Genomic DNA, 8,505 nt, shown 5'->3' with positions numbered 1-8,505 from the left:
TGTTTGGTAACGCCGAGAGCTGTTCACCCCCGTTGTGGACCCGGGGGGATATTTGGTCCACCAACCCTTTTGCCCAGGGTTGCGGCCCTGTGTCGGTGGAGGAAGGGATCCTTGTGGTTGAGGGCAATAGGGGCCTGCAACTGTGTTCCTGTTGTTCTACACACCACTTTGGCCCTGACTTCGCCTAGACGGGTGGTCGAATGGGCCCGCCTCGACCAATCGGCTGGACATGCCAAGCCCTGAGCGTGGATTATTCATGTAATTGCACACATTTGACTTTGTGGACCGATGACCTTTGTACAGAAATAAAGTTTGATTGATTGATTGACTTTGTATTGTTTCAATTTTGGTCTTGGCTTTTTACTCACATAACACTTTTGGATTTGAAAACTGATGTTATGAACTTTGCCTAGAGATTTATGCCCAGAAGGCGGTGGCTCATGGGCCAATCTAATGGATCGATTAATTTCTTATTAATCTTCTGCTGGAGTATACGATTTCAGTATTCTTGGTGCTGCCTGTCGGAGACCGACTGGTGTATATGTGACACTCGGTGGAGGGTGGGGAGCTGGGATCGTGAACTTTCTATTATTAACCATGGCTCAACCTCAAAAACATAAACGAGCACTACGTGAGTGTTTGAGGACAGCACCACAAACAGATATCCAAATACATGGAGTGGATTCTACTGACGGTGAACCGCCAAAACTAAATCCATTTGCGACATCCAAAGCAATTTATTGACTTGTTGATGATGTTAGCTGTTAGAAAAAATAGATCACGGTTTCTCCTCATAGAGTGTCAAATGACAAAACAATCTGCTACCCTCATTGCCACAGAACAGCTTATCAATAATCAAGTTTCAGTTCTCCGCACGTCTCTGAACAGTAGCAAAGGCATTTTGAGAGACAGAGATCGCTCGTTTGCCTACATCAAAATCAAGGAGTCACTCGTGTTAAACGATTCACGTTTAAGAAAAATGGAGAAACTTTAAATACCAACACATACTTAATTTCTTTTTGACAACTCCAACACCCAGAGTACATAAAAGCTGGATATTGCAACATCGAAGTGGAACAGTATATTCCAAACCCACTTCGTTGTTACCCGTGTCAAAAGTTTGATCACGGTGCCCAATCCTGCGGGAATCGTGCAACACGCTATAGATGTGGTAAAGATGATCATGAAGGCTCTGACTGTTTGTCTTCTCCAAAATGTGTCAAATGTCTGGGAGATCACATGTCTTCGTCAAAGTCATGTCATGACTGAAAACGTGAATATGAAATTCAAAATCCAAATCCAGAAGAATGTCAGGTATCATGAGGCAAAACGGTTAATAAATGTAGCCTCCCCTCAGCCATCAGGTGTACCATATTCTGCAGTTGTTGCTTGCAAACAATATCTCCTGTTGTGCAAAAATGTCAAAAAGTAGATGACAGACAAAACTCTGATCGAGTACAAAAGAGATCACGTGATCCTGTACAAACACATAGGAAGTTTCGACTTTTAGAAGACTTTTTCATTCCCATGCGCGAAATAGAAGCAGTTCGCCTCGGAAGGTGAAAAGTCTGTCCCCAGTACTACACCCTGCTATTAAATGAACAATAACTCCTTAATCCATTGGAATTGCAGAGGACTTAGGACCAATTTTAATGAAGTACAATTACTAGCACAGGACTTTAAAATATCAGCATTTAGTTGTCAACAAACGTACTTCAAACACAATGAGAAGTTTGAGTTGCGTAAACACCATTCTTATCATTCTTTTGCACACCCTGGTGACAAAACTACTAGTGGATATTCCATATTGGTGATACAAGGCATTATTCATAGCCCTGTTCCTCTTAAAACCACTCTTCAGGTTGTTGCTGTTTGTCTTACTTTACATATAACTTTTTGTTTTTGTTCCTTGTATATCTCTCCTTCTTCCTTTCTTCGCCAGGCTGATCTTCAAGATTTTTTTGGCCAATTACCAAACTCTTGTATCATAATGGGTGAACTCAATGGACATAACCCATTACGGGGAAGTCCTGATACTAACAATAAAGGGAAAGTTCTTGAAGCGTTTATATCTAATAATAACTTATGTACATTCAATGATGGCTCTGACATATATTTACATCCAGCAACGGGAACATGTACTTCTTTAGACCTGTCACTCACTGATTCAAACGTTTATATTGAATTTGAATGCTCAGTTCATAATGATCTCTGTGGTTGTGACCATTTTCCAACAGTACTTACAGCACTTAACCCTTCCGATGATCCGCCTGTAACAAGATGGAAAGCCATAGTTGTTCTTATTTCAAAGCCTGGCAGGGGTTATAGAGATCCATCAAATTATTGACCTATTTCCTTAACTAGCTGCGTTTGCAAAACCATGGAGCGAATGGTAAGTAATTGCTTAGTTTGGTTTTTGGAAACCAACACTCTCATCACTGATATACAACGTAGTTTGCGTAAAGACCGAAGCACAATTGACCACTTGGGTCGTTTTGAATCATTTGTTAAAAATTCTTTCATTAAAAAAAAACAACATGCAGTATCAAACTTTTTGAATTTGTAAAAGCATATGGTACTACATGGAAGCATGCTATTTTTAAAGATTTACACTCTTTTGGGTTGAGAGGTCGCTTGCCTCAATTCATATCTAATTTTTTAACTGACAGACAGTTTCAAGTACGTGTGGGATCAACCCTCTCAGACTACTTTCATCAACATGAGGGTGTTCCACAAGGCAGTATTTTGTCTGTGTCTTTATTTAGTATAAAAACCAATAGTCTTGGATGATTTTAAAGTTTCTTCTACAGGCAGAAATATGCATACAATAGAGTGGCAATTACAGATCTGTCTCAATATAATTGAAAAATGGTCACTTGGAAACGAATTTAAATTTTCTATAACGAAAACAAATTGTTTACATTTCTGCAGAAAGTATAAACCGCATAAAGTAGTAAAGGAGGCCAAGTTCTTGGGTCTTATTTTCGACTCATACTTAACTTTTCTACCCCACATTAAACCCCTTAAAGCACTTGATCTGTTAAAAATTGTTTCCGGTTCTAAGTGGGGAGGAGACCAAAGTGCCCTATTCCACCTATACAGATCTCTCATCCGTTCGAAGCTTGATTATAGCTCCATCGTGTATGGGGAAGCCTGTAAAAGCACCATCAAAATACTTGATTTTATCCACCATCAAGGTCTAAGGATTTGTCTTGGGTCATTTAGAACTTCTCCTATTGGCAGTCTTTACGTCGAGACCGCTGAGCCATCTCTTACTCAACGACGTATAAAACTCTCCTTACAATACATAACAAAACTATATTCTAAGGAGGATAATTCTGCATTTATCTGTGTTTTCATCCTCTTTATGAGGATCTATACAATAAAAAGTCTTCTCTTGTTCCGCCTCTGGGACCAAGAGTGAAACATTTTTTTTCTGCTGGCGGCATTAAGTTAGCCAAGCAGAAGCAAACGCTATATTAACGGCTCTTAAATATATTGAAAGACATCCTAGACATAAACAGTATATAACCTACTCCGACTCTCTTTCTTGCCTCCAGGCAATTAAAAACCTGTTATGTAAACATCGACTTTTAATAGAAATTATAGAATTGTATAATGATCTTGCTACTGGCCAGTACGACATCATGTTTTTTTGGTTACCAAGCCATGTAGGCATTGCTGATAACACAATGGCTGATCTTGCAGCCAAGGCAGCACTCAACAAATCTGTGACACCACTTATTCCATACTCTGATTATAAAGCTACAATTAGATCGTATATCCGTAATCTGATGCAAAAGAAGTGGGACACCCAAGTGGGCGTAAATAAATTACATGCAATAAAACCTTATATTGGGTATACCCACTTGCGTTGTCAGTCCAGATTTGAAGAGATCATTTTGCGGCGATGTCATATTGGCCATACGAGATATACTCATGAATACCTTTTGAAAAGCAAGGATCCTCCGTTCTGCATCCCTTGTGATGAAAGTATCACAGTCAAGCATGTCCTGCTTGACTGTGATGAGTATTCCATCACAAGGGATCAGTCTTTTAATTCACGAACTATGAAGGATCTTTTCAGCAATGTTAGTCCTCCTTTAATTATTGCATTTTAAAGGAATTAGATTTGTTGAATGAATTGTAAATACATAAAATATTTTATGATTGGAAGATAAAATTAGTAACTCAAGTCGTTAGTGGCTGTACCCTCAAAGGGGGTTGAAGTACTATAAAAACATTGTCTTTCTGAGAGGGTACTTAAGTCCCAAAACATTTGATGTAAATTAAAGTTTTCCAGGTTTTTAATCCTGGAATAGATGTTCCTTTATTGTCTAAACTGCTAACAGCTGAAGGGACGATGTAAATCTAGTTAGAGTCCATGCAGGAAGCAATTGTACTGTAAGTCTCCATGGTCCTTAATATAGTGTTCTATCTTCAGTTCTTGGCAACCTATAGTTCATGTTTATATTGTATTGTCCTCTATAGATACATTGTTTTAGGTCTAATCACTAGTTTTACGCTTTACTCTGTGGTATTCCAGTTAGTTTTACTGTCCTTCGTTGACAGGTTTTTACAATGTATGTGCTATCAATTTATTTGTATTTTTATAATTAATCGTTCTCGTCACTCACGCATGGATGATTCTCAAAGTCAGTGAGAAAGGCTCTTTTTGGAGAAAATATACTGAGGGCTACAAGGGCGTGAACATACTTCAAACTGCCGGCAAGATGCAATACCAATCGGCGCTGGGCCTGCAGGCCGTTCGAACATCGTAGGAACCTTCTACAGTGATCATTACTACACTACTGTCTGTCTCTTTGTATGTATGTATGTATGTATGTATGTATGTATGTATGTATGTATGTATGTATGTATGTATGTATGTATGTATGTATGTATGTATGTATGTATGTATGTATGTATGTATGTATGTATGTATGTATGTATGTATGTATGTATGTATGTATGTATGTATGTATGTATGTATGTATGTATGTATGTATGTATGTATGTATGTATGTATGTATGCATGCATGTATGTATATTTATTTCTATGACACTAGTAAACCTGGGTACCGTAAGAACGTGAACACCCAAACATACATTTTTCCATGTTTCATCCTCAACTTTGACTTCAGATTCGAATTCCGAATCTAAAAATAAATTTCAGAGTCGGGATTCTGAACAGAATGCTCAGATTCGGGATTCAAATGCCGAAACCCACCAGAAATAGTGTTAACCTCAACTTTCGGCCTTCAAACATTAAACTTGACTAAGGAATACTGACTAAGGTATTGACTAGAAAAACATCACTAGTTATTTAAAACGTACAGTATGATTGAACAGATGGAAGTAGGTGAGTATGGATTTACAGGGGTTTTAAGCAAATTCAGAAATATGTATTGTATGTATGTATGTATGTATGTATGTATGTATGTATGTATGTATGTATGTATGTATGTATGTATGTATGTATGTATGTATGTATGTATGTATGTATGTATGTATGTATGTATGTATGTATGTATGTATGTATGTATGTATGTATGTATGTATGTATGTATGTATGTATGTATGTATGTATGTATGTTTATCTCTATGACGCTAGTAAAGCGGGGTATCGTGAAAACGTGGACACCCAAACTTACATTTTTCCATGTTTCAGTTTCAATTTTGACTTCAGAATCGAATCTGAACATCTCGACATTTAGTTGACCACGTTACATTCTTGTACACATAGACAAACACCTTATACGTCCGCCTCAATCACTACAATTACATTTGACATTTTAAATAAATAAACCACACTTACATGTTTACACAATGCCGTGATTATTTTATTGTCTAATTCAAGGCGTCATAGATAAGTGACGTTTTGGCGTCAGTCATGGTGTTATCTGCCCCACTTATCACCTTCATGTTGACTGTGTAGAGACCTGGTGGCCCAGCACCAAACACGGGAAGAAGAGACTCCCTCCACTCAACATCCAACTTGGCTAAAAAACCTCTCTGTCGAGGTCGATGAAGGAGAGTCTCCCCCTCCCCACATCCAGCACAACGCCATACTGGAGGGTGGCCTGTGTGCCGAGTGTGTTAGATATTGTGTTACTGTAACACTTCCCCACCTCCCCCTGCTGCCACACCCTGGTACAGAGAACCCCCGGTGTGTGCCACATCTCCCTACAATGACACACCAGGAGAGGCACTGTCAACAAACATACATCTCACTGTCCACCTGGCTTTCCTCCACCACACCCACCTCCAGGACAAGCCACCACCCTCTACTCACCACACCCACCCTAGAGTGTGTCTCCCAGTACTATGGGGTGTGTGGGGCAGGGGTGACAGTAGAGGGGATGGAGGAAGGGGGATGGAGATGGAGGCACATGTACCCAGATATTTCCGCAACCTGCCGCTGTGTCTGTGTTGTCTGGCGGGCTGTGAGTTGACCAGCTGACCGTCTGTAGTTACGTGGCACATGTCTGTGTTGGCTCGAGCAGCGTCCAGTTGTAGTTGAGGACATGGAAATATACATTTTGTTTACAATTTAATGCATTTCCCGACTTTAGACAACAAATTAGACATTTTATTGTCAACCTCGTTTCAGTGAAACACCGCATTGAATATCGGCTGCCATTTTCGTCTGTGTGAATTGTGTTAGAATTCTGATATAAATAGACATTTTAACGCTGTGAAAATATTTGTGTCGGTAATCTAAATGTTGGCTATAAACTCCATTGAATACTAAGCTTGCAGTTTCAACGTTTACTCCGTTTTCACGTTTTCACGTTTTGGCCACCACCTGGTCACTTACTGACGTATCTTTTAAGTGCACAGGTTTGTGTACTGTGCACTAAGGGTGGTGACAACACTGAAAGAGTCTGCAAACAAGGTTGTTGCAGCCGGTCACAAGTGGACTCCTTCGTGACACCTCAAGCTCTCTGGATCTTTATCCTTGGAGAGGATACACCTCGCACCCTCACACCCATTACTTCATGACACCTCGAACTCTCTGTATCTTTTTCCTTGGAGATGGTAAACCTCGCACCCTCAAACCCCATACTTCCCAACACCTCAAGTCCCTCTGGATCTTTATCCTTGGAGATGGTACACCTCGCACCCTCAAACCCCAGGAGCCCATGCTTTAATGAGTCTAAATCCAATGCCTTACCATGCAATCAGAAGATGGAAAACATACACGCATTATAACCATTCCCATGTCTTTGATAAGAAAATGTCTGAGACTAAAATTGGGCTCCCAATGGATTTCAGTGATATTATCTGAAAGCGCTCAGTGTGAAAGTATTTCCGCAGCGTCCTGTACAACACCCCAGTGGTTGCACGTTAGGGCAGAGTCAGTAACATATCCTGTTTGAGAAGCGCGCACATCAGTAGTGTAACGTCAACAACTACTAGACTGATTTGACTCACATAGTAATGTCAACGTGGTCCTTGTTTCTGTTTGCAGACTGTAGGTGTTACTCCCCGCATCTGTAAAATATTTCAGGATTAAAGAACAAAACCAACACTACTTACAGACATGAACAAATAAAGAGCAAGTTCGATTTTCAGGACTTGGGGGTTCTCCATCTTAGCATACCATATCCACGACGCATCTGGATCTGTCTAACACTGAAGATTTACACAAAATGTGACTGCTGTCGGGTAATGATAATATGAAGGATCCTTGTCCATTATGTGTACACATATCGCACTACCAGGATAACATATTGTACAAAACCCGAATGTTGATTACCAAGCTATGTATTTGCTAATATCGTTAAGTTGTGACCATTCGTTAATATTTCTATTCAAATCATCAGGATGTTTGGGAATGTGTTTCTGATATATATCAGAATAACTATGTATCCATTCTGATAACATAGCAGGAGGAAAATAGATGTAAACAGTAGTGTCTTTAATTTTGTTATTTTCTATTTTATAAATGTTTTCAAGGTAATGAAAAATAACCTTACCAAACTGTGGCAGTGGTGTTGAAACGTTGACAGCTTCCGGGGACTTCACCTTGAAACGAGATAAAATAATTCAATGTCGCGATCTTAGATTCACATTGGCATGTTTCAGCTCTAATATACGAGCTCAGTTTACAGACAAGGTGAACATTATAATATGTACATCGTGAAATGTTGATGTTAGTTACCTAATAAGCGACGTATATACGCTTGCCTGTAGATTAAGAAGTACTTACCTGCCTGCGTGCGTTCTTCGTGTCAATTAAATGGAACTCGGCGGTCTATGTACCTTTGTCTGTAAGATAAGCTACAGCTGTTCACTATTCAAGCCTTTTATGTCATGATAACCAGCTAATGCTTCCTCAACTGATTTAAATGTTTCACTGAATTATTGTTATTAGAAATGTCTAAAAACAGCGTCGATAAGCCATTTTACGGGCTCTTTATATAATTGCAAGATATAAAAAAAGGTTTAAAACTTTTCACTATTGATAAAGTTCTATCAGTATTACTGTAAACATTAAGA

The 8,505-nt window shown here is 39.3% G+C and overlaps 1 long non-coding RNA gene across 1 annotated transcript; it reads right to left on the bottom strand.

Moving 5' to 3' along the window:
• Positions 1-4,672: 4,672 nt before the first annotated feature.
• On the bottom strand, positions 4,673-8,276 carry LOC137282472 (uncharacterized). The gene is made up of 3 exons (XR_010956817.1): positions 8,216-8,276; positions 7,983-8,031; positions 4,673-7,497 (listed from the first exon to the last, which is right to left on the bottom strand). It is a non-coding gene; the product is annotated as an uncharacterized lncRNA (long non-coding RNA).
• Positions 8,277-8,505: the final 229 nt, after the last annotated feature.

The sequence above is a fragment of the Haliotis asinina genome, chromosome 4 (assembly GCF_037392515.1).
Source record: "Haliotis asinina isolate JCU_RB_2024 chromosome 4, JCU_Hal_asi_v2, whole genome shotgun sequence".
Taxonomy (NCBI): Eukaryota; Metazoa; Mollusca; class Gastropoda; order Lepetellida; family Haliotidae; genus Haliotis; species Haliotis asinina.
Note: the sequence above shows the minus strand (reverse complement) of the source record. Positions and strands in the feature narration are given on the sequence as shown.